Consider the following 26,511-nt stretch of genomic DNA (forward strand, 5'->3'; position numbering starts at 1 on the left):
CTGATAGTCCTGTCCATTCTCGGGATGGTCACATGAGTGCTGCTAGAATATCCCATGAGGGATGCAAAGTGTCTGAATTTTCTGATACTTCCTCTCAGATACCCCCCAAAACATACCTGACCCAGCACCCCATCTCTGACTGTGAGGTCACCCTGAGGTGCTGGGCTCTGGCCTTCTACCGTGCAGAGATCACCCTGACCTGGCAGCGTGATGAGGAGGACCAGACCCAGGACACAGAGCTTGTGGACACCAGGCCTGTGGGGGATGGAACCTTCCAGAAGTGGACAGCTGTGGTGGTGCCTTGTCAAAAAGAACAGAGATACATCTGTCCAGTGCAGCATGAGGGGCTGTCCAAGCCTATCACCCTGAGATGGGGTTAGAAGAGGGATGAGAGGACAGAGCCTCTTCTCAGACAACAAAGCAGGAGCCCTTCTGGAGACCTTTTAGTGGTATCAGAGCTGAGGCCTGGGGGTCAGGGCCCCTTAGCCTCATTTCCTCCCTAGAGCCGCCTCCTCAGTCTACCATCCCCATCATGAGAATTGTTGCTGATCTGGTTCTCCTTGGAGCGATGGTCACTGAGCTGTGACCTGGAGGAAGAAGAGCTCAGGTAGGGAGGGGCTGGGGGGTCTATTTTCTTGTACAACTAGGGAGATTTCAGGACCCAGATAGGAGTTTGCCCATCTCCTTTCTTGTTACTGAGAGGCACCATCCACACACATGCTATTATTTTATTATTATGTTTTTATTGATGTTTTAATAGTTTTTAACATTGTGAAATTTTGGGTTGTACATTTTTGTTTGTCCATCAGCATATATATGTCTCCCTTCACCCTTTGTGCCCACCCTCCACCCCCATTGCCCCTGGTAACCACAATACAGTTTTCTCTGTCCATGTATTGGTTTGTATTCCACATATGAGTGAGATCATACAGTGTTTGTCTTTCTCTTTCTGGCTTACTTCACTTAACATAATACCCCGCAGGCCCATCCATGTTGTTGCAAATGGGATGATTTTGTCTTTTTTTATGGCTGAGTAGTATTCCATTGTATATATATACCACATTTTCTTGATCCAATCGTCAGTCGAGGGACACTTAGGTTGCTTCCACTTCTTGGCTATGGTGAATAATGCTGCAATGAACATAGGGGTGCATAAGCCTCTTTGGATTGTTGATTTCAGGTTCGTTGGATAGATTCCCAGTAGTGAGATAGCTGGATCATAGGGCATCTCTGTTTTTAATTCTTTGAGGAATCTCCATACCATTTTCCATAGAGGCTGCACCAGTTTGCATTCCCACCAGCTGTGTATGAGGCTTCCTGTTTCTCCACATCCTCTCCAACATTTGTTGTTTTTTGTCTTGGTGATTATAGCCATTCTAACGGGCATGAAGTGATATCTTAGTGTTGTTTTGATTTGCATTTCCCTGATGATTAGTGATGTTGAACATCTTTTCATGTGCCTATTGGCCATCTGTATATCTTCTTTGGAGAAGTGTCTGTTCATTTCCTTTGCCCATTTTTTGATAGGGTTGTTTGTTTTTTTGTTGTTCAGTTGTGTGAATTCTTTATATATTATGGAGATCAACCCCTTGTCAGATATATGTTTTGCAAATATTCTCTTCCAGCTGGTGGGTTGTCTGTTCATCTTGATTCTGGTTTCGTTTGTCTTGTAGAAGCTCTTTAATCTGATAAAGTCCCACTTCACACACGTGCTGTTTTAAACAGCTATATGTTTATTAAGTAACAGGAAATGGGCCAAAAAAAAAAAAAAGGGATGACCTTTTGCATTTACATATTGCCATGTCTGATGCTCTTCATCTCTTCTGAAAGTCTGAGTTTCCATTTGGTATCATTTGCCTTCAGCCTGAAGAACTTCCTGTGCCATTTCTTATAGTGCAAGTCTGTTTGTTACAAATTCTTTTAATTTTCTTTTATCTGAAAATCTCTTTATTTACCTTCATACTTGAAGGACATTTTTGCCGAATGTAGAATTCTGACTTGACAGTTTTTTTCTTTTAGGACATTAAAGGTCTTGTTTCACTCTTCCGGCTCTGTGTTTTCTGATGAGAAGTCATCACAGGAGAGGAAGAACAGAAGAACCAAAACAGAAAAAAATATCATGATAGATGTAGTATCTATAATATCAAAAACTACAATAAACTTCATGGATCACCATTCCAATTAAAAGGCAGAAATTATCAGAATAGATTAAGAAACAAAACCCAACTATATCCTGTTTGCAAGAGGTGCATTTTCAATATAAAGACACAAGTTGAAAGTAAATTGATGGAAAAAGATATGCCCTGCAAACAGAAACCATAAGGAGACTGAAGTGGCTGTATTGATATCAGAAGCAAAAGAGATTTCAAAATAGAATGCATTGACAGGGATAAGGAGAGATGCTTCATAATGATGAAATCTAATGGGATGGGAAATTTCACAATTACAGACAGAAAGGGGATCAGTAGTTGCCTAGGGCTGGGGGTAGGGAGAGAGGATCAAATACAAAGGGGCATGAGGAAGCTTTTTATGATAAGGGAGCTGTTCTACTTGTTGGTGATGGTAGTGGTTACATGATTGTAAACAATCACTGATATTTATCTAACTGTATATCTAAAGTTGGTGAATTTCATTTCATGTAAAGACTTTAAGACTTAAAAAAGTAGCAAGGAAGAAGGCAAGATAAAGACACTTTTAGATAAATAAAAACAGAGAAATCATTGCTACAGGTCCTGCAATGAAGTAAATTTAAAGGAAGTCCTCCAGGCTTCAGGGAAATGACACTAGATGATAACTCATATATACAGAAAGTATAACAAATAACAGAAATATACGTGATATTCTGTTTATGTGCATTTTTCTTAATTTCCTTAAAAGACATATGACTGTTGAAAGTAAAAAAGTAATATGCTGTATTATTGGGCTAATAATGTATACTGATGTAATATATATGACAGTAACAGCATAAAGGTGCTTGAATGGAACTATATTGTTGCAGGTTTCCTATATTTTTCTGCATGTAGTTCAGTGTTACCTTAAGTAGATGGTGAAAAGTTAAGATGCAGGTTTCAATTCTTACAATAGCAATAAAAAGTTAACAGAAATATAGCTAAAAAGCCACTAGAAGACATAAAATCATTAACAGAAAGTATTTTCTTAAAACAAAGAAAGGTAGGAAAGGAGGCACAGGAATGAAAAAGCGATGAGACAGTTCAAAAACAAATAGCAAAATGATAGACCCAGATTGTACCAGATCAGCAATCATATTAAATATAAATTGATGAAAATTCAAATCAACGGCTGAGATTATCAGACGGGATAAATATCAAGACAGATTATATGCTGTATATAATGGAAAACTTTAAATACTAAACCAAAAGTAGGTTGAAAGTTAAAAGGAGAAGGAATATGCCATGGAAATAGAAGGCATAAGAAAACTGGAATGTCTGTATTACTATGAAGCAAAATAGGCTTGAAGAGGAGTATTGCTCGAGACATAGAAGGACTTTATAATGATGATAGGCCAGTATCACAAGAAGGCAAAAGTAATAAATGTATAAATACCTAACTATAGAGCTCCACAATAGAGGAAACATAAAGTGGCAGAACTGAAAAAGAAATAGACAAATTAACAATTATATTTACAGATCAGTACTCCTATCTCATTAATAGAACAAGTAAACAAAATCTAGTAAGGATATAGAAGACTTAAATATTGTGACCCATCTTGACCTAATTCACATGTTTTGAATATCATATCCAGCAAGAAGATGATAGATATTTTTTCAAGTGTATGTGGAACATTCACAAAAATTGACTATATTCAGACCCTAAAACAAGTCTCATTAAATTTAAAGGGATTGAAATTATAGAGCATATTCTCTGACTACAAGGACATTAAATTAGAAATCCATAACATGATATCTGGAAAATCTCCAAATATTTGGAAATTAATCAACAAACTTCAAACCCATGGGTTACCATGGCTTAAAGAAGAAATCAGAACGGAAATTAGGATTCTACCTCAGCTTTCTCCTCCCTCTCCCAACTTCCCTCCACTCACACACTGTTATGAGAGGTTCGGGGATTCGATCAGAGACGTAAAGAAACTTTCCACTCCAAACAAATGGACTGAAGGTATATTTTATTATTGTCTTGACATGAGTACAGCCATGTTTGGCCGCTCCATTGACCTACAGCCACCAGCACAAAAAAGAAATACAAAGCTGCTTTCTGTGTGGTGGGAACTGGCCTTTTCCCGGGAACTGGCCTTTCTCCCACGGAGAGAGTTGCAAGTTGTAACATTTCAAGGCTCTTGGAGCGTCGTGGCCCGGAATGGACTGGCCATCTGTGCCGGGCTAAGACGATAACCAAAGAGAACAATGCACGTACGCAACTACTGGGCTGGGACGTTAGCCAGGGGGCTCAGTACACGTACGCCACTGATAACCATTTGTGCATGGGAACACTAAATGCTTGCTCTGCAAACTCTGTAATTGCTTACTCTGAAAATTACTGATGGTATAAAAACTGCTGGAAACTGAGCCTCAGAGAGAGTTCCACCTAGAGAGAGTTCCACCTGTGGAAGGGACACCTTGCCCAGGACGTGTGATCCTTGCCCAGCCGTCGATTGCCAGAGGTCTCCCGGCAGTGGGGCGTGGATGTTGTGAGTAACTGATTTGATGTGAAGTAATTGATTTGATGTGTAGTAAGTGATTTGATGTGTTCTCTTTTTGGTTAACCTGGTGTTTCTCTTTCTGGTTGATTTGTGTCATTTCTCTTCAGCCGATGTGGGTATTTTCCCTTTCCAGTCGGGCTGATGTTTTTCCCTCTTAATATTTGACCTATTTGGATCTGTTTGCAGACTGTCACCTTTACTATCCTCTATATAATAAAATATACCTCAGTCCATTTGTTTGGAGTGGAAAGTGTCTTTACGTCTCCGATCGAATCCCGAACCTCTCTTAACATAATTGGCGCTGTGAGCAGGATTCGATTAAGGAGATGCCTTTCCTATTCAAACGAAAGGTAACTGAAGCCAAGGTGGAAGGATTCCAGGATGGGAGGACCCTCCCTTTTGCACTCTGGCTGGGAGTGGGCTCATAGGTCAGGGTTATGTGAAGCTTGGGATGCTCGTCTGCGACGATTTGAACCGTTGGATGTGACCAAAGCTTTGCAGGCGGTGGGAAGGAAAGAGAAAGATGATGTGTCTTTTTTGGCACGGCGGGGTTGGTGTTTGTTGACTGCTTATCGCCGGGCTATAGAAGATAGGGATAAGATACAGACAGAGAAGGCACTCTTGGAAACGGAATGTCGCCGGGCTGTAGAAGATAGGGATAAGATACAGACAGAGAAGGCACTCTTGGAAACGGAATGTCGCCGGGCTGTAGAAGATAGGGATAAGATACAGACAGAGAGGGCGCTGTTGGGAACGGAAGGTCGCCGGGCTGTAGAAGATAGGGATAAGATACAGACAGAGAAGGCACTCTTGGAAACGGAATGTCGCCGGGCTGTAGAAGATAGGGATAAGATACAGACAGAGAAGGCACTCTTGGAAACGGAATGTCGCCGGGCTGTAGAGGATAGGGATAGGATACAGACAGAGAAGGCACTCTTGGAAACGGAATGTCGCCGGGCTGTAGAGGATAGGGATAGGATACAGACAGAGAAGGCACTCTTGGAAACGGAATGTCGCCGGGCTGTAGAAGATAGGGATAAGATACAGATAGAGAAGGCACTCTTGGAAAAAGAATATTCAGATTTACAGTTGCCTGAAGTCAAGGTGGAAGAAATTCCAGGATGGGAGGACCCTCCCTTTTGCACTCTGGCTGGGGAGTGGGCTCGTAGGTCAGGGCTATGTGAAGCTTGGGATGCTCGTCTGCGACGATTTGAACCTTTGGATGTGACCAAAGCTTTGCAGACGGTGGAAAGGAAAGTGAAAGATGATGTTTCCTTTTTGGCACGGGGTTGGTGTTTGTTGACTGCTTATCGCCGGGCTATAGAAGATAGGGATAAGATACAGAAAGAGAAGGCACTCTCGGAAAAAGAAAATTTAGATTTGCAGTCTCGTTTGGCTATGATTCAATGTCAATATCTTGCACTGGGAGATCAGGCTCATAACTACCAAGCTATAGCAGAAAAGGCTGCTATAAGAGTTGCCAAATATAAATATAGAAAGAGGAGAGGAAAGATAAATGAACGAAAAGTTCATATGGCCATAGCATCGGCCGGTCCTAAGTGGGACCCGGACACATGGGATGGTGATATCTGGGATGATGATTCTGAAACTGATTATGAGGAAGAGGAAAAACCGCCCAAACGCACAGAGGCACGTCCTCTTCGCCGTCGGCGGATGGAAATGGATGGTAATCATCCTGTAAGGAAAGATGTGATTGAGGATTTTAACCAGCAAGAAATTTCTGATATTTTAGCCGGGCTACACAAAAGCCTGGAGAAGCCATCATAACCTGGCTTGTTCGCCTATATGATATGGGCGCTACAGGAATTAATCTGGATGCAGGAGATGCTTTTAAATTTGTAATTTTGTCCAATGATCCAGTAATACGGAGAGCTTTCAGAGACTGGAGCATGAATGCTCACCCCCCAAATGATCGTGGACAAGACACTGATGGTACCACTTTATTGGCTCTTGCAGTAAAAGGAGCTCAAGATAAATACCCCACGGATGATATGTGGCCAGACACTAATAGACCGTGGTATACTTTAAAAGATTGTGTCCAAAAGATGAGAGAAGAAACCATGAAACGGGCTGTGTTTCTGGGGTGTGGTGAAGCTTTAAATGAAATGACTTTAAGTGTCCAGGTGCGAAACAAGTTGATAAAACTGCACCTCTGGCATACAAACAAATAATTACAACCCTTCTCACGAATGAAACTGAAAACCCTATATCAACACTTGCAGATAAGATTATGCAGCTAGCAGACTTGGGAGACTGGCAGACAACTGAAAACTCTCCAGGAAGGGCAAAAAGAGAAACATTCTTTAAAAAGATAAAATAACTCGAGGTGATATGTTTTGGCCCTACTCCAGGCAGGAGTACCTAAAGACCAGATTGATGGAGTTGACACTAGAGAATTATGGAAACTATATAAAGAAAAAGGGCTGAATGTAAAACAAGTGAACAGAAGGGACAGTATAGAGAATGCTTCCAACCCAGTGCCTACTGCACCTAGTGCACCACCTCCTCCCTTGGATCCTCTTCTTGCTGACTTATGTGATTGAGGGAAGGCCAAACCTCTGTATCGATTAGTGCCACTATAAGAAAAGATATTAGACCACATGTACCAATTAAAATATTTTGGAAGAATGGATCTACAACTAGTGTGAAGGCACTTGTAGATACAGGGGCAGAGGCCACCCTTATCTATGGGAATCCAACTAAGTTTCAAGGTACATCAATTCTGATAACTGGATTGGGAGGAAAAGAAATCCAGGCAGTTACCACTAATCTTTCTATGCAAATTGGGCAACTACCCCGGCGCACATATCTAGTTATGATTGTACCAATACCAGAATATATAATTGGGATTGATATTCTAAAAGGATTGACATTAAATTTGGCTGATGGACAATACCAATTTGCTATTAGAGCTTTGTCTTTTCATATTAATGCTGTAATTGTAGGATGTTTGCATCATGAAGTAGAAATTCCACCTGCCACACAAGTGATCAATCAAAGACAGTATCGCATCCCTGGAGGACAACAAGAAATATCTGAGACCATAGAAGATTATTTGGCTGTAAAAGTCCTTCGCAGAGTAACTACAGCCTGGAATAATCCTATCTGGCCTGTTAAAAGGTGATGGGACATGGAGAATGACTGTAGATTACAGAGAGCTAAACAAAGTGACTCCGGCTATTCAAGCGGCCGTCCCTGATTTGATTACTCTCATAGAAAAAGTGCAATGTTATCCAGGCACTTGGTATGCAGTCATAGACTTGGCTAATGCCTTTTTCACCATACCTATACCTAAAAGTGTCCAAGAACAGTTTGCTTTCACGTGGCTGGGACAACAATATACCTTTACTAGACTTCCTCAGGGATATGTGCATAGCCCCACTATCTGCCATCGACAGGTTGCTGAGACCTTGGCAAAGGTACCTGCTTCTGATGATGTCCAAATAGTACATTATATAGATGATATTATGATCCAAGGAAATGAAGAAGAAAAGGTACAACAACAGTTAGAAAAAGTAATGGACACACTTGAGGAGGATGGATGGAAAACTAATCCAGCTAAAATTCAGGGCCCAAGTTCAAATGTTAAATTTTTGGGAGTACTTTGGAATAATGGAAAACAAGAAATTTTACCTAAAGCTAGACAAAAGATATTAGATTTTGCAGCACCCCGCAACAAAAAGGAAGCACAAAAATTTATTGGATTATTTGGATTTTGGAGGGCACATATTCCACATTTAAGTCGGCTCCTTGCACCTTTATATAAAGTTACCAGGAAAAAATATGAATTTGAATGGGGAATGGAACAAAAAGAAGCTTTTGAAGCAGCCAAGCATGCTATTCAGACTGCTTTAGATCTATGGCCAATTAAACCGGGACCCATTGAGTTACAGGTAGATGTCATTGATCAGTATGCCAGCTGGAGTCTATGGCAAAAACAAGGTGCCTGACGTTATCCTCTGGGATTTTGGAGTCGCAAGCTTCCCTGTTCCAGTGAAAGATATAGTCCTTTTGAAAAACAGCTGTTAGCCTGCTACTGGGCTCTAATAGACTCAGAAAGCCTTACCCTGGGACATGAGGTAATTATGCGACCTCAAATACCCATCATGCAATGGATTCATAGCATGCCTGTTACTCATAAAATTGGACAAGCACAAGAATTTAATATTATCAAATGGAAATGGTATATTCAAGACCGGGCCAAACCTGGCCCAAAGGGGTTGTCTCTATTGCATGAACAAGTGTCTCAATATAGCAGTGAGCCAACTGTGTCACCTAAGACTGATATAACAGAATCTCCTGTTAAATGGGGTGTCTCATATGATCAATTGACTGAAGAACAACAAAACCATACGTGGTTTACAGATGGTTCTGCCAAAATGATATCAAGCTCACGGAAATGGAAAGCAGTTGCCTATAACCCATCCACCCAACAAACAATTGTCACCACCGGAGATAATATGAGTAGCCAATATGCTGAACTCTATGCAGTGTATCAGGCACTTCAACAAGAACAGGGGCAACAATGTCATATATATACTGATTCGTGGGCAGTGGCACAAGGTTTGGCAACGTGGATGCCACAATGGAAAAAACATGATTGGAAAATTAATGATAAAGAAATATGGAGAAAGAAATTATGGGAAGACATATGGTTATGGTGTCAAAATACAATTGTTACTGTATTTCATGTTGATGCTCACAGTTCTTTAATTTCTGCAGAACGAAAGCATAATTCTCATGCTAATCAGCTGGTGCAGATTCGTGCAACGTACAACCCAGGCTTAGCACAATGGGTCCACGAAAAGAGTGGACACTTGGGAGAACAAGCGTCATACAGGTGGGCACAACAAAGGGGAATCCTTGTCACCCATGATGATATTGCCACTGCAGTACAACAGTGTCAGTTATGCCAACAGTTAAATAAACGGGGAGTTCCACACCCCTACCAAGGTCATATCCAAAAGGGATTATTTCCTGCCCATACCTGGCAAATAGATTTTATCGGACCATTGCCAAATTCTTGTGGATATACTTATGCCTGCACTGCTGTTGATACATATTCTGGTTATTTATTGGCTATACCAGCTAAAGTGGCCACCCAACAGAGTGCCATAAAATTATTAGATATAATCAAGTTATATTATGGAACACCAAGGCAAATTCAGAGTGACAACGGTTCCCACTTTACAGGTAAGTTGATTCAAACCTATACCAAGGAAAATTATATAGAATGGATTTATCATATACCTTATTACCCCCAAGCTGCAGGCCTCATAGAACGAATGAATGGATTGCTTAAACAACAATTGAGGAAACTTGGTCATGGCTCATTAAAGGGGTGGCACAACCATCTAAGTACTGCTCTAAATGTGTTAAATAACAGGCCATTAGGCCCTAATGAGACTCCTCTGTCAAGGTTGTTACCAGCAAAGATTACAGAAGTGGCAGCCGCCACCCATGAGCTTATGACCTTAACCTATTGGCCCCTGACTCAGTCTGCTAAACCGCCTTTTCGTGCCACGGCCGAAGCGGCTGGATTGGATTTATCTACTGTTCATTCTATTCAATTGCCCCCTAAGAGGCAGTCTATAGTCCCTACTGGGATAGGGATACAATTTCCCAAAAATACCTTTGGTTTGTTAAAAGGACGCTCTGGACTGGCAGCAAAAGGTATTGATGTACTAGGAGGAGTTATTGATCCAGATTATCAAGGAGAAATAAAATTTATATTATATAATGGTAGTGACACAGTACTAACTGTAGAGTCTGGGGAACGAGTGGGACAATTATTGGTGCTTCCTCCTGACTCCAAATGTGTCACAAGGACAACCTCCAAGTGAATTAACTAAAAGAGGAATGCAAGGATTTGGGTCCACAGATGGATGGAAACCTGGAGCAAAGGTGTGGGTGACACATCCACCCAATGCGGCTCCACGTGCCATGAAGTAGTGGCCCAAGGGCCCACTGCAACGCTCATAGTAATGTATCCAGGAAATGAACAATTATATCATGTTCCTAAAAATTCTGTTTCTTTGCGTGAATAGATATTCCTGCTGTGTTTGCTATGCTGTGCTGCACTTCCATGTCTGCTGCAGACCTACATGCCAACTAATGTCTCCGTAGGACAACCTTTGACCCTGCACTGCTGGACCAACTGCTCTACACCAGTGGGACCTATAACCTGGACTATGAATGGCCGAAATTTGGTCTCAGAAACATCAAGCAATCTCTCGGTACAAGCCCATATCTGATCAATCACGCAGAACTAGTTATAATTTCTCCATTGCTCTGTCTTCTGTTACCCTCCGTGATGGGGGCTGGTATTCTTGTATTAAATGGAAGAAGGAAATCCAGATTCCCATTTCTTAAAGAAGCTCGATTTATTAGCATCCTTCCTAATGCCACTAGTCCTCTTAAAAACACTAATCTATGGTTACATTTAGCTCATACAGTTCTTAATGAAACTGCTTTTGTCTCAGAAACAGTAATAATCCTTCTGGACTTCTGCAAGCTAATCTGTTGGGTCTAGGTGTTACTTTACCTAATGTGTTACATGCTAAAGTTACTATCCCTCATTCTTTAGTAAAGATGCCCATATCTGGAGTGACTTCCACTACATGTTACTGTATTAATTGTACATATATTCCATTCTATTGTAATAAGACTATCTCTGTTAGTATTCCTACCCCCTCACGATTACCTGCTGGATATTTCTGGTTATGTGATAATGCTGCGTATTCACACATTCCAACTGACACATCTGCTGCATGTGGTATTGGCCCAATAGTTCCCCTTATAGCCGCTTTCCCTACCAAGAATTCTCGAGTGAAACGAGCACTCACTGCAGATTGTGACCCTCATGTTAACCTTCTTCCCATCTCTACTGTGGCAACGCTGGCCGCCCTTCTACTACCTGATCCTGGCCTAATTGTAGACAACCATCGTCAAATTGAACACCTTTCCTGCTTGTTGACACATGTAATGAATGATACTGTTAGAGCCTTCTTGGCTATATCTCAAGAATTACAAGAACTGCGTAGAGAGACTCTTATACAACGAGCTGCTTTAGACTATTTGTTTCTTCTTCATCAAACACCTTGTACTAAAATACCGGGTATGTGTTGTTTCAATGTATATCTTTGATACTGTACATGATTTGCAAGATCAAGTTAATAACATTTCATATTCTAAGGGGTTGTTTGATTGGTTACCTTGGGGTTTGGGTCCTTTATTGCGAGATAGTTTTATAATTATTGTAGTCCTTGGATTTTGGATTCTTGGATGTGCCTTATGTACTTGCGTACGAAGTTCATTGTCTGTGCGTATGGTGTCTTATGGTTAATGAAGACGGCCACGGCCGAATATGTCTTGACATGAGTACAGCCATGTTTGGCCGCTCCATTGACCTACAGCCACCAGCACAAAAAAGAAATACAAAGCTGCTTTCTGTGTGGTGGGAACTGGCCTTTTCCCGGGAACTGGCCTTTCTCCCACGGAGAGAGTTGCAAGTTGTAACATTTCAAGGCTCTTGGAGCGTCGTGGCCCGGAATGGACTGGCCATCTGTGCCAGGCTAAGACGATAACCAAAGAGAACAATGCACGTACGCAACTACTGGGCTGGGACGTTAGCCAGGGGGCTCAGTACACGTACGCCACTGATAACCATTTGTGCATGGGAACACTAAATGCTTGCTCTGCAAACTCTGTAATTGCTTACTCTGAAAATTACTGATGGTATAAAAACTGCTGGAAACTGAGCCTCAGAGAGAGTTCCACCTAGAGAGAGTTCCACCTGTGGAAGGGACACCTTGCCCAGGACGTGTGATCCTTGCCCAGCCGCGTCGATTGACAGAGCTCTCCCGGCAGTGGGGCATGGATGTTGTGAGTAACTGATTTGATGTGAAGTAATTGATTTGATGTGTTCTCTTTTTGGTTAACCTGGTGTTTCTCTTTCTGGTTGATTTGTGTCATTTCTCTTCAGCCGATGTGGGTATTTTCCCTTTCCAGTCGGGCTGATGTTTTTTCCCTCTTAATATTTGACCTATTTGGATCTGTTTGCAGACTGTCACCTTTACTATCCTCTATATAATAAAATATACCTCAGTCCATTTGTTTGGAGTGGAAAGTGTCTTTTACGTCTCCGATCGAATCCCCGAACCTCTCTTAACAATTATATAGAGGATAGTAAAGGCGATAGTCCATAAACAGATCTGAATAGGTCAAATAATAAGAGGGAAAAAACATCAGCTCGACTGGAAAGGGGAAACATCCACATCGGCTGAGATAGCAGCAGATTCGAATAGGTCATATAATAAGAGGGAAAAACATCAGATAGATCGGAAAGGGAAACACCAGATCAACTGAAGGGAAATGACACAAATCAACCGGAAAGAAAACACCAGGTTGACCGAAAAGAGAACACATCAGATCAATTACTTCACAATAAATCAATTACTCATAACATTTATGCCCCACTGCCAGGAGAGTCCTGTCAGTCGACACGGCTGGGTAAGGATCACACGTCCTGGGCAAGGCATCCCTTACACAGGTGGAACTCTCATCGGGTCTCACCCTCCAGCAGTTTATATAAGCAGTTACAGAGTTTTTTCAGAGCAAGCATCTAGTGTTCCCATGCACAAATGGTTATCAGTGGCGTATGTGCACTGAGCCCCCTGGCTATCGTCCCAGCCCAGTAGTTGTGTACGTGCGTTGTTTATTTTGCTTATCGTCCCAGCCTGCCACAGATGGCCAGTCTGTCCCAGGCTGCGGCGCCCAAAGGGCCTTGAAATTTTTACATATTGTAATTATCTCCATGGGAGAAGGGCCAGTTCTCACCACGCAGACAGCAGCTTTTATATTTCTTTTTGTGCTGGTGGCTGTAGGTCAATGGAGCAGCCAAACATGGCGGTACTCATGTCAAGACATTTTTGGCCGTGGCCGTTTCCATTAACCATAAGACACCGTATGCACAGACAATAAACTTCATACACAAGTGCACAAGGCACATGCAAGAACCCAAAATCCAATGACTACAATAACTATAAAATCATCTTGCAATAAAGGGCCCAAACCCCAAGGTAACCAATCAAATAACCCCTTAGAATATGAAATATTATTAATTTGATCTTGCAAATCATGTACAGCATCAAAGATAACATTAGTTTGATCTGATACATTGAAACAGCACATACTCGGTATTTTAGTACAAGGTGTTTGATGAAGAAGAAACAGTCTAAAGCGGCTCATTGTATAAGAGTCTCTACGCAGTTCCTGTAATTCCTGAGATGTGGCTAAGAAGGCTCTAACAGTATCATTCATTACATGTGTCAACAAGCAGGAAAGGTGTTCAATCTGACGATGGTTGTCTACAATGAAGCCAGGATCAGGGAGTAGAAGGGCGGTAAGCGTTGCCACAGTAGAGATGGGAAGAAGGTTAACATGAGGGTCACAATCTGTAGCGAGTGCTCATCTTACTCGGGAATTTTTGGTAGGGAAAGCAGCTATAAGAGGAACTATTGGGCCAATACCACGAGCAAGAGGTGTGTCAGTTGGAATGTGTGAGTATGCAGTATTATCACATAACCAGAAATATCCAACAAGTAGTCATGAGGGAGTAGAAATATTAACAGGGATAGTCTTATTGCAATAGAATGCAATATATGTACAATTAATACAATAACACGTGGTAGAAGTCACTCGTGATATAGGCATAGTTACTAAAGAGGAAGAAACAGTGATTTTAACATGTGACACATTAGATAAAGTAACACCTAGGCCTAACAAATTAGCTTGTAGAAGTCCGGAAGGATTATTACTGTTTCTGAGACAAAAAGCAGTTTCATTAAGAACTGTATGAGCTAAATGTAACCACAGATTAGTGTTTTTAAGAGGAGTAGTGGCATTAGGAAGGATGCTAACAAATCAGGTTTCTTTAAGAAATGGGGAATCTGGATTTCCCTTCTTCCATTAAATATAAGAATACCAGCCCCCATCACCGAGGGTAGCAGAAGGCAAGGCAATAGAGAAATTATAACTAGTTCTGTGTGACTGATCAGATATAGGCTTATACCGAGAAGTTGCTTGATGTTTCTGAGACCAAATTTTTTGGCCATTCATAGTCCAGGTTATAGGTCCCACTGGTGTAGAGCAGTTGGTCCAGCAGTGCAGGGTCAAAGGTTGTCCTACAGAGACATTAGTTGGTGTGGAGGTCTGCAGCAGACATGGAGTTGCAGCATAGCATAGCGAGCACAGCAGGAATATCTATTCATGTAAAGAAACAGAATTTTTAGGAACATGATATAACTGTTCATTTCCTGGATACATAACTATGAGTGTTGCAGTGGGCCCTTGGGCCACTACTTCTGGGGCACGGGGAGCCGCATTGGGTGGGTGTGTCACCCACACTTTTGCTCCAGGTTTCCATCCATCTGTAGACCCAAATCCTTGCATTCCTCTTTCAGTTAATTCATTTGGAGGTTGTCCTTGTGACACACTTGGAGTCAGGAGGGGAAGCACCAATAATTGTTCCATTTGTTCCCCAGACTCTATAGTTAGTACTGTGTCACTACCATTATATAATATAAATTTTATTTCTCCTTGGTAATCTGGGTCAATGACTCCTCCTAGTACATCAGTACCTTTTGTTGCTAGTCCAGAGCGTCCTTTTAACAAACCAAAGGTGTTTTTGGGAAATTGTACCCCTATCCCAGTACAGACTATAGACTGCTTCTTAGGGGGCAATTGAATAGAATAAACAGTAGATAAATTCAATCCAGCCACTTCGGCCGTGGCACAAAAAGGTGGTTTAGCAGATTGAGTCAATGGCCAATATATTAAGGTCATAAGCTCATGGGTGGCGGCTGCCACTTCTGTAATCTTTGCTGGTAATAATCTTGACAAAGGAGTCTCATTGGGGCCTAGTGGCCTGTTATTTAACATATCTAGAGCAGTACTTCGATGGTTGTGTCATCCCTTTAATGAGCCATGATTGAGTTTCCTCAATTGTTGTTTAAGCAATCCATTCATTCGTTCTATGAGGCCTGCAGCTTGGGGGTAATAAGGTATATGATAAATCCATTCTATATGATTTTCCTTTGTATAAGTTTGAATCAACTTACCTGTAAAGTGGGAACCGTTGTCACTCTGAATTTGCCTCGGTGTTCCATAATATAACTTAATTGTATCTAATAATTTTATGGCACTCTGTTGGGTGGCTACTGTAGCCGGCATAGCCAATAAATAACCAGAATATGTATCAACAGCAGTGCAGGCATAAGTATATCCACAAGAATTTGGCAAGGGTCCAATAAAATCTACTTGCCAGGTATGGGCAGGAAATAATCCCTTTTGGATATAACTTTGGTAGGGGTGTGGAACTCCCCGTTTATTTAACTGTTGGCATAACTGACATTGTTGTACTACAGTGGCAATATCGTCATGGGTGACAAGGATTCCCCTTTGTTGTGTCCACCTGTATGAAGCTTGTTCTCCCAAGTGTCCATTCTTCTCGTGGACCCATCGTGCTAAACCTGGATTGTATGTTGCATGAATCTGCACCAGCTGATCAGCATGAGAATTATGCTTTCGTTCTGCAGAAATGAAAGAACTGTGAGCATCAACATGAAATACAGTAACAATTGTGTTTTGACATCATAACCATATGTCTTCCCATAATTTCTTTCCCCATATTTCTTTATCATTAATTTTCCAGCCATGTTTTTTCCATTGTGGCATCCACGTTGCTAGACCTTGTGCCATTGCCCATGAATCAGTATATGTATGAAATTGTTACCCCTGTTCTTGTTGAAGTGCTTGATACACTGCATAAAGTTCAGCATATTGGTTAGTCATATTATCTCCAGTGGTGACAATTGTTTGTTAGGTGGATGGGTTATAGGCAACTGCTTTTCATTTCCGTGAGCTTGATATCATTTTGGCAGAACCATCTGTAAACCAGGTATGTTTTTGCTGTTCTTCAGTCAATTGATCATATGAGACACCCCATTTAACAGGAGATTCTGTTATATCAGTCTTAGGTGACATAGTCGGGTCACTGCTATATTGAGATACTTGTTCATTTAATAGAGATAACCCCTTTGGGCCAGGTTTGGCTCGATCCTGAATATACCATTTCCATTTGATAACACTAAATTTTTGTGCATGTCCAATTTTATGAGTAACAGGCGTGCTATGAATCCATTGCATAATGGGTATTTGGGGTCGCATAATTACCTCATGTCCCAGAGTAAGGCTTTCTGAGTCTATTAGAGCCCAATAGCAGGCTAACAACTGTTTTTCAAAAGGATTATATCTTTCACTGGAACAGGGAAGCTTGTGACTCCAAAATCCCGGAGGATAACGTCGGGCACCTTGTTTTTGCCATAAACTCCAGCTGGCATATTGATTAATGACATCTACCTGTAATTCAATGGGTCCCGGTTTAGTTGGCCATAGATCTAAAGCAGTCTGAATAGCACGCTTGGCTGCTTCAAAAGCTTCTTTTTGTTTCATTCCCCATTCAAATTCATATTTTTTCCTGGTAACTTTATATAAAGGTGCAAGGAGCCGACTTAAATGTGGAATATGTGCCCTCCAAAATCCAAATAATCCAATAAATTTTTGTGCTTCATTTTTGTTATGAGGTGCTGCAAAATTCAATATCTTCTGTCTAGCTTTAGGTAAAATTTCTTGTTTTCCATTATTCCAAAGCATTCCCAAAAATTTAACACTTGAATTTGGGCCCTGAATTTTAGCTGGATTAGTTTTCCATCCATCCTCCTCAAGTGTGTCTATCACTTTTTCTAACTGTTGTTGTATCCTTTCTTCTTCATTTCCTGGGATCATAATATCATCTATATAATGTACTATTTGGACATCATCGGGAGCAGGTACCTTTGCCAAGGTCTCAGCAACCTGTCGATGGCAGATAGTGGGATTATGCCCGTATCCCTGAGGAAGTCTAGTAAAGGTATATTGTTGTCCCAGCCACGTGAAAGCAAACTGTTCTTGGACATTTTTAGGTATAGGTATAGTGAAGAAAGCATTAGCCAAGTCTATAACAGCATACCAAGTGCCTGGATAACATTGTACTTTTTCTATAAGAGTGATCAAATCAGGGACGGCAGCTTGAATAGCTGGAGTCATTTTGTTTAGCTCTCTGTAATCTACAGTCATTCTTCATGTCGCATCACCTTTTTTAACAGGCCAGATAGGGTTATTCCAGGCTGTAGTTACTCTGAGAAGGACTTTTACAGCCAAATAATCTTCTATGGTCTTAGATATTTCTTGCTGTCCTCCAGAGATGCGATATTGTCTTTGATTGATCACTTGCGTGGCAGGTGGAATTTCTACTTCATGATGCAAACATCCTACAATTACAGCATTAATATGAAAAGACAAAGCTCTGACAGCAAATTGGTATTGTCCATCAGCCAAATTTAATGTCAATCCTTTTAGAATATCAGTCCCAAATATATATTCTGGTATGGGCACAATCATGACTAGATATGGTAGTTGCCCAATTTGGATAGAAAGATTAGTGGTGACTGCCTGGATTTCTTTTCCTCCCAATCCAGTTATCAGAATTGATGTACCTTGAAACTTAGTTGGATTCTTATAGATAAGGGTGGCCTCTGCCCCTGTATCTACAAGTGCCTGCACACTAGTTGTAGATTGATTCTTCCAAAATATTTTAATTGGTACATGTGGTCTATTATCTTTTCTTATAGTGGCACTAATCGATACAGAGGTTTGGCCTTTCCTTCAATCATGTAAGTCAGCAAAAAGAGGGAGGAGGCGGTGCACTAGGTGCGGTAGGCACTGGGTTGGAAGCATTCTCTGTATTGTCCCTTTTATTTACTTGTTTTACATTCAGCCCTTTTTCTTTATATAGTTTCCATAATTCTTTAGTGTCAGCTCCATCAATCTGATCTTTGGGTACTCCTGCCCGGAGTAGAGCCAAAAACATATCATCTCGAGTAATTTTATCCTTCTTAGAGAATGTTTCTCTTTTTTCCCTTCCTGGAGAGTTTTCAGTTGCCTGTTAGTCTCCTAAGTCTCCCAGCTGCATAATCTTGTCTGCAAGTGTTGATATAGGGTTTTCAGTTTCATTCATGAGAAGGGTTGTAATTATTTGTTTATATGCCGGAGGTGCAGTTTTAACTTGTTTCGCACCTGGACATTTAAAGTCATTTCATTTAAAGCTTCATCACACCCCAAAAACAGCCCGTTTCATGGTTTCTTTTCTCATCTTTTGGACACAATCTTTTAAAGTGTACCACGGTCTATTAGTGTCCGGCCACATATCATCCGTGGGGTATTTATTTTGAGCTCCTTTTACTGCAAGAACCAATAAAGTTGTATCATCAGTGTCTTGTCTATGATCATTTGGGGGGGTGAGCATTCATGCTCCAGTCTCTGAAAGCTCCCCGTATTACTGGATCATTGGACAAAATTACAAATTTAAAAGCATCTCCTGCATCCAGATTAATTCCTGTAGCGCCCATATCATATAGGCGAACAAGCCAGGTTATAATGGCTTCTTCAGGCTTTTGTGTAGCCCAGGATAAGATATCAGAAATTTCTTGTTGGGTAAAATCCTCAGTTACATCCTTCCTTACAGCATGATCACCATCCATTTCCATCCGCTGACGGCAAAGAGGACGTGCCTCTGTGCGTTTGGGCGGTTTTTCTCTTCCTCATAATCAGTTTATTCAGAATCATCATCCCAGATATCACCATCCCATGTGTCAGGGTCCCATTTAGGGCCGGCCGATGCTATGGCCATATGAACATTTCATTCATTTATCTTTCCTTTCCTCTTTCTATATTTATATTTAGTCACTCTTACAGCAGCCTTTTCTGCTATAGCTTGGTAGTTGCGAGCCTGATCTCCCAGTGTATGATATTGACACTGAATCATAGCCAATCGAAACTGCAAATATGAAACTTCTTTCTCCAAGAGTGCCTTCTCTCTCTGTATCTTATCCCTATCTTCTATAGCCCGACGATAAGCAGTCAACAAACATCAACCTCGTTGTGCCAAAAAAGAAACATCATCTTTCTTTTTTCTTTCTACCGTCTGCAAAGCTTTGGTCACATTCAATGGTTCACATCGTCGCAGATGAATATCCCGAGATTCACATAACCCTGACCTACGAGCCCACTCCCCAGCCAGAGTGCAAAAGGGAGGGTCCTCCCATCCTGGGATCTGCTCCACCTTGGCTTCAGTTACCTTTCGTTTGAATAGGAAAGCTATCTCCTTAATTGAATCCTGCTCACAGCGCCAATTATGTTATGAGAGGTTCGGGGATTCGATCGGAGACATAAAAGAAACTTTCCACTCCAAACAAATGGACTGAAGGTATATTTTATTATATAGAGGATAGTAAAGGCGATAGTCCACAAACAGATCCGAATGGGTCAAATAATAAGAGGGAAAAAACACCAGCTCGACTGGAAAGGGAAAACATCCACATCAGCTGAGATAGCAGCAGATTCGAATAGGTCATATAATAAGAGGGAAAAACATCAGATCGACTGAAGGTAAATGATACAAATCAACTGAAAAGTGAACACATCAGATCAATTACTTCACAATAAATCAATTACTCATAACATTTATGCCCCACTGCCGGGAGAGTCCTGTCAATCGACACAGCTGGAAAGGATCACACGTCCTGGGCAAGGCGTCCCTTACACAGGTGGAACTCTCACCGGGTCTCACTCTCCAGCAGTTTATATAAGCAGTTGCACAGTTTTTTCAGAGCAAGCATCTAGTGTTCCCATGCACAAATGGTTATCAGTGGCGTACGTTCACTGAGCCCCCTGGCTATCGTCCTAGCCCAGTAGTTGTGTATGTGCATTGTTTATTTTGCTTATCGTCCCAGCCTGGCACAGATGGCCAGTCTGTCCCAGGCTGCGGCGCCCAAAGGGCCTTGAAATTTTTACACATAGCAACTATCTCCATGGGAGAAGGGCCAGTTCCCACCAGGCAGACAGCAGCTTTTATATTTCTTTTTGTGCTGGTGGCTGTAGGTCAATGGAGCGGCCAAACATGGCGGTACTCATGTCAAGACACACACCCTTTATCTTCCTCCAATCTCCAGGATTTCATGAATCCCCAGGCACAAATGGGGAGCAAGTCATGAGGTATACAAACCCAGATCCCCACAATTCCTCTACAGGAAGTCCTTCCTGAAGTCTGCCCAGTCCCATTCCTGCTGTAGCCCCAGTGCTTTCCCCAGGCGAGCCACAGGTCTGTGCAGAGGGTGATCCTAGAACACTCTTCCTCCCTGTAAGCACAGTCCCTCACATCCTTCAGGACTTAGCTCGAATGTCACCTCTCAGGAAAGCCTCCCTTGAGGATAATATTTAAAATTACAGCCGGTTCCCTCATCTTCCCTACCTTGTTCTTTTCAGCATGTAAGCTCCACGAGGGCAGGGATTTTGCCTGAGTTGGTCTGATATATCCCAAAGGGCCTAGAAGAGTGCGTGGCACAGAGCAGATGCTCAAGAAGTATTTGTTAATAAATGAAGAAGTCTAGGGACCAGATCTCCTCAAAGCTGAGACTTAAACAGGAGAGGTAAGTGGGCCCCTGGTAAGTGATGGGGGAGGGAGTGTCTCTTTCTCTTGGGAGGGGAGCGGGGGAGGGGCTACTCACTAGCTTATCCCAGGCCAGGAGCCAAGGAGACAGAAAGCGGCACAGAGCCCCTCCACACTTCCCATGCAGCCCAAAACGCATGACCAAGGACTAAGCCAGACTGCCAGCTGCCTCTGCAGACCCTTGTGCTCCAGAGGGGCACCGCGGCCAGGTTGCGGGGTTTTAGACACTGCAGTCCTCCCAGGTCTAGATGTATGTCCAGAATACCCGGATTCTGCCCCGCTGGAAGGCGTGGCTCAGCTGCAGCCTGTGGTGCCCAGGGGAGCCCTCCCCTGACCTGTGACCCCCAAACCCCTAGGTCATTCAGCAGGCTCAGAAATTAGTTTTGGGTCCAGCACTCCAACACCTTTAATTTCGTGGTTTGCAGGAAGCAGGGAGGGAGGCATGAGAGATCTAGACAGCAGGTCCATGTCTGCTTTGGTCCAGGAAGGGGAAAAAGGCGAGATGCTGGGTCCTGGGCTGCAGGGGATGGGGAGGAGGGAGCACTGCCCTCCAGGCTCCAAGAGGGTGAGTGGTCTGACACGTGGACAAAAGGGTCCACCTTCGGTGTCCTTTGGTATGGTATTTGGACACGTGGGTCCTGGAGACCTGGGAAGGAGGGGAGGATGAATTCGGGTTCCAGGGGAAGTATTAGGCAGAAGCTAGAGCCCTGACTCATCGCTGATCTCCTTGTAGCCCACTGTGGTCCCCAGACTTCACCCAACATCCTGCCCTCGGTGCTCCAGGAATGCCATCTCCGTGTCTCCCTGGCCTCCAGCCACTGGACAGCTCCCTGTCTGTGGTCTCTGAGCTGCTCTTTTTGGACTAGTGGTTCCTGCTATCTTAGCAAATAAAGACAAGGTGTCCAGGTAGCTGAGGGCTGTGAAATGGAGATGGACTTGGACAGGGCTGTGAAGTCATCGCTCAGGGAGTGGGACTCTGGAAACTCTGGGATCAGGCCCAGAGCTGTCCCCTCCAGGGCATCATAGGCCTTGCTCTCCCCTGCTCTCAGTTCCTTGAATGAGGGGTCAGAGGTTGTGGGGAGGATCTTGCTCTGGAAGAGGGGAAGCACCTTAATCACTTCCCCTCTCCTTGTCCCTTTCTTCTGTGCATGAGTTATACCACACATGTAAGTATGGAAAAATGTGTAAATTTAAGTATAGTTTACCAGCCAGTTATAGAGCTAACACCTGTGTAATTACCACTCAGGTGAAAATAAAGACCTCAGTGCCCCAGCCAGGAGCCCCTGTGCCTCCCCCAACACAGAATCCATCCCTCCCCACACAGGTGTCCACTAAGCTGACCCCTTCCCCTTCCCCTCTCCTCTCGGGTTCCTCCCCCTCCACTCCTGTTGGCCTCCATCCCCCTAATGTCACTATTTCCTCCTTCTCCTCACTTCTCCAGAAACTTCCCCATCTTCCTAGGCCATTAACCTGGGGATCTCTTCCTCCTCCTCCCCTTCTTCCACCCCATCTTAGGGATGGAAAATTCAGAATTGATTCCCTGGAGGAGGAGCCTTCATCCCTGGGAGCAGCAGCAGGAACAAGTGACAGGGACTCTGGGTTCAAGGTCTCATCCAGGAGACTGAGGGCACCCAGTATGTTTGTGCGGTCCACCCTGGACCTAGGAACTAGCTTTTATGGCCTGGGGCTCTGCCCCTCCCTGAGGCCAAAGTCCATGGTCATTCAATGGAGAGGAAAATGTCTATGTCAGCATGTATTTTGGGAAACAATTCAGACTCCGAACCTGACACTGGATGGGGGTTCCTCCTTGTGTGCACAGCCCTGTCCTGCTGCTGGGGGCCCAGGGAGACACTGGGGAGGTCCTGGGGAAGAGGCCAAAGAAGAGCTCTGGTCTTCTGTCCTCAGCCCTGTGGCCACACGGGGGCGCCACCTCTCTGCTCCCTCCCATTGGCACAGCCAGGGGAGCTGATGGGCTGTGGTCTGAGTTAGGCAGAGGTGGCTGGCCTGGGGGCTGGACATCAGTGGAGGATGAAGATGCCTTCTGAGTAGCCCTGGGCTCGGGCTCAGGTGTGGGGCAGGGACTGGAGGAGAGGAGAGCTCTGGAGGTTTCCATCTGTTCTCCCACAATCCCTCTCTCCAGCCCCTTGATGACAACACTCTGGAAAACTGAAAAGTAGATCATGTTTTTCTTCCACTCCCTATTCCATTTTTGAAGGCTACTTTAAAAAAATAAACTCTTTTGTTTTAGAATATGTAGCTTGAGATTTATAGAAAGGTTGCAAAGTTAGTACAGAGTTCCTGTCCATCCCACACTCAGTTGCCCTGATGTAAACATCTACATCACAATCATATATCTGTCACAACTAATGAAGCAATATTAATACATTATTACTGAACTCCATACTTTATTTGGATTTCATTAGTATTTTTTTTTTCACTTTCAGGATCCCGTCTGTGATACCACCTTGAATCCCAGTCATGTCTCCTTCACACTCCTCTGGCTGTGACAGTTTCTCAGACTTTCCTTGTTTTCGATGGCCTTGATGTTTTTGAGGAGCACTGCTCAGCTCTATTGTAGACTGTCTCTCAGTTTGAGTTTGGTTGACTGGGGCTATGGGTTTTTGGAAGAAGACCACAGAGGTGAAGTGCCATTCTCAACACAACACATCAAGGGTGTATAATACCCACTTGATTGATCACTGATGATGTTCACCTTCACCACCTGGCTGAGGTCGTGTTTCCCAAGTTCCTCCAGTGAAGTTCCTTTTTTTCTTCATCCCCTTCATACAATAGTCTTTGGAAGGAAGTCACTATGAGCAGCCCACACTTAAGGGGTGTTCTGCTATAAACATTTACATGCAGGTTTTTGTGCAAATGTAACTTTTCAAATGAGTTGGGTAAATATCTAGGAGAGTGATCAGTAGGTTGTATGGTAAGTCTATGTTTAGCTTTATAAGAAACTGATGAATATCTTCCATTGTGGCTGTGCTATTTTGTATTCCTGCCTGCAATAAATGAGGGTTCCTATTCACCCACATCCTGGTCAGCACTTGGCATTACCAGTTTTTGGATTTAGGCCATCCTCATAGGTGTATAATGGTATATCACTGTTGTTTTTATTTCCATTTCCCCAATGACACATGATGTTGATCATCTTTTTATCTGCTTATTAGCCATCCATGGTAAAGTACCTGTTCAGGCTTTTGCTCATTTTTTGATTGAATTTTTTGTTTTCTTATTGTTGCAATTTAAGGTTCTATATATATTCTAAAACAAGGCCCCTATCAGATATGTGATTTGCAAATTTTTTCTCCCAGTCTGTGGTCTGAGCCCTTTTATTGACATAACAGTATATATTAATGCATATTTATTTATTCATTTATTTATTTATTTGTGAGGAAGATTAACCCTGAGCTAACATCTGTTGCCAATCTTCCTCTTTTTGCTGAGGAAGATTGGTCCTGAGCTAACATCTGTGCCCATCTTTCTCTATTTTATATGTGGGACACCTGCCACAGCATGGCTTGATGGGCGGTGCATGGGTCCACGCCCAGCATCTGAACCTGCGAACCCTGGGCCACCAAAGCAGAGTGCCCAAACTTAACCACTACACCACTGGGCTGGACCCCATAGATATATTTTAATTGGAAAGGAAATGAGAAATTGCTAACTGTGATGGTTTCTGGGTAGAGGACTTGGGTGACTGGGGGTTGTGGGAGGGATGATGTGACATTTATTTTTGTATATTTTTGAGTATCATTTGAATTCTCTTGTATGTACATGAATAATGTTTTCAAAACTAAATTACATTAAAATCCATTACACTTGTAAAACACATGTCAGATCATGCTCAGATCATGTGTTAAGACTTAGATTCTGATCCTCTACTCAAAGACCAATCACCTTTTCACTGAACTATCTTGCCTTAGAATTTCCGGTTCTTAAAAAGGTGAGCTAGATTGTATGGACAAATTATCCCACTGAAAATGTAAGATACAAAACCATCTTAAAAGCATCAGAGCTGACAAGATACTAATAAATGATCACACACCCAAAAGAAGGGAAAGATCCTGCTTGGCCTCCACAGAGAACAGTGTACTGAGAAATGGAGAAAAGGCTCTGTAAGTTCATTGCCCAGACATGGAGCCCAGCACTTCCAGCCCTGTGCCCTGAGCTCTGGACTTTTTCTACCCATCTGCTTCCCTTTTAAAATTTAAACAAAGTTTTTATATTCTGATTTATGATGTATATGTATAATGTATAATACATATGATATAACGTATATTCACTGTAGAAAAAGTATAAAATGTTAAAAGTTGTAAGTGACAAAGTAAAAATAACTGTAATCTTTACACTAGGAGATATTTTGTTGCATTTTCTACTGGGCTATTATACATCCTCCTGCTGCTGGAACTCTCTCTCTAAGTTGATGAGCACAGAGCTCAGTGGCCCCAGTCTTGCTCTCTCTGGATGCCATTTCCTGAGTCAGTTCACTTTCACACCTACTGAGGGGGCTATTTCTCACTTTCTCCTCCCTCCTCACCCCTCCATTCCCTTCCCACTCCCCACTCTTAGGTGATAAGCTCATTTCTTTTTACACTCAGAGAAAAGAAGGACTAGTTGAGAACTGCACCATCATTCTCCCACACCCCACATCTGTACCTCTATCCTCTGGCTTCACAGCAGTGATGATGGATGGTCCTGCTCCTGTCTAAGGCCACCTTTCAGCTTGGGCACAGGATCAGATCCCCTCCTCCCCTCCATCCATCAACTTCCTGGTCTCTACTGGCTCATTCATTCCTGGATACAAACATGCTGTAATATCACCCACTTAAAAAAAAGAAAGAAAGAGACTAAATAAATCAAAACAAAATCCTCCCATAGAAATCCACCACCCGATCCCACATCTCCTTCCAACTACTGCTCCATTTCTGTGAAACTCCTTGTAGGACAATTCATGAGTCCATTCTCTCACTATCATGTTGTCTTTTTATTTTTACCAAATATCCATTTGACATAGTTTAAAAGGTCCAATACTTCTATAATGCTCGAAGACATATGTCCATCCCCCCACCCCCACCATTTCCTGAATCTCAGAGATAACTTGTTTTAGTTCTTTTAGCTGATTCTCTAATTGTTACTTTGATGCTTCTAAATAGAATACTCATAATATTCCTTCGTTATTCAGTTTTATTCATCATCTTTC

The 26,511-nt window shown here is 42.5% G+C and overlaps 1 long non-coding RNA gene across 1 annotated transcript; it reads left to right on the forward strand.

The window, feature by feature from the left end:
• Nucleotides 1-25,677, forward strand: LOC147915635 (uncharacterized). The gene is made up of 3 exons (XR_015554061.1): nt 1-607; nt 21,122-21,285; nt 23,750-25,677. It is a non-coding gene; the product is annotated as an uncharacterized LOC147915635 (long non-coding RNA).
• Nucleotides 25,678-26,511: the final 834 nt, after the last annotated feature.

This window comes from Ceratotherium simum, chromosome 13, assembly GCF_057802395.1.
Source record: "Ceratotherium simum simum isolate JZ-2026a chromosome 13, ASM5780239v1, whole genome shotgun sequence".
NCBI lineage: Eukaryota > Metazoa > Chordata > Mammalia > Perissodactyla > Rhinocerotidae > Ceratotherium > Ceratotherium simum.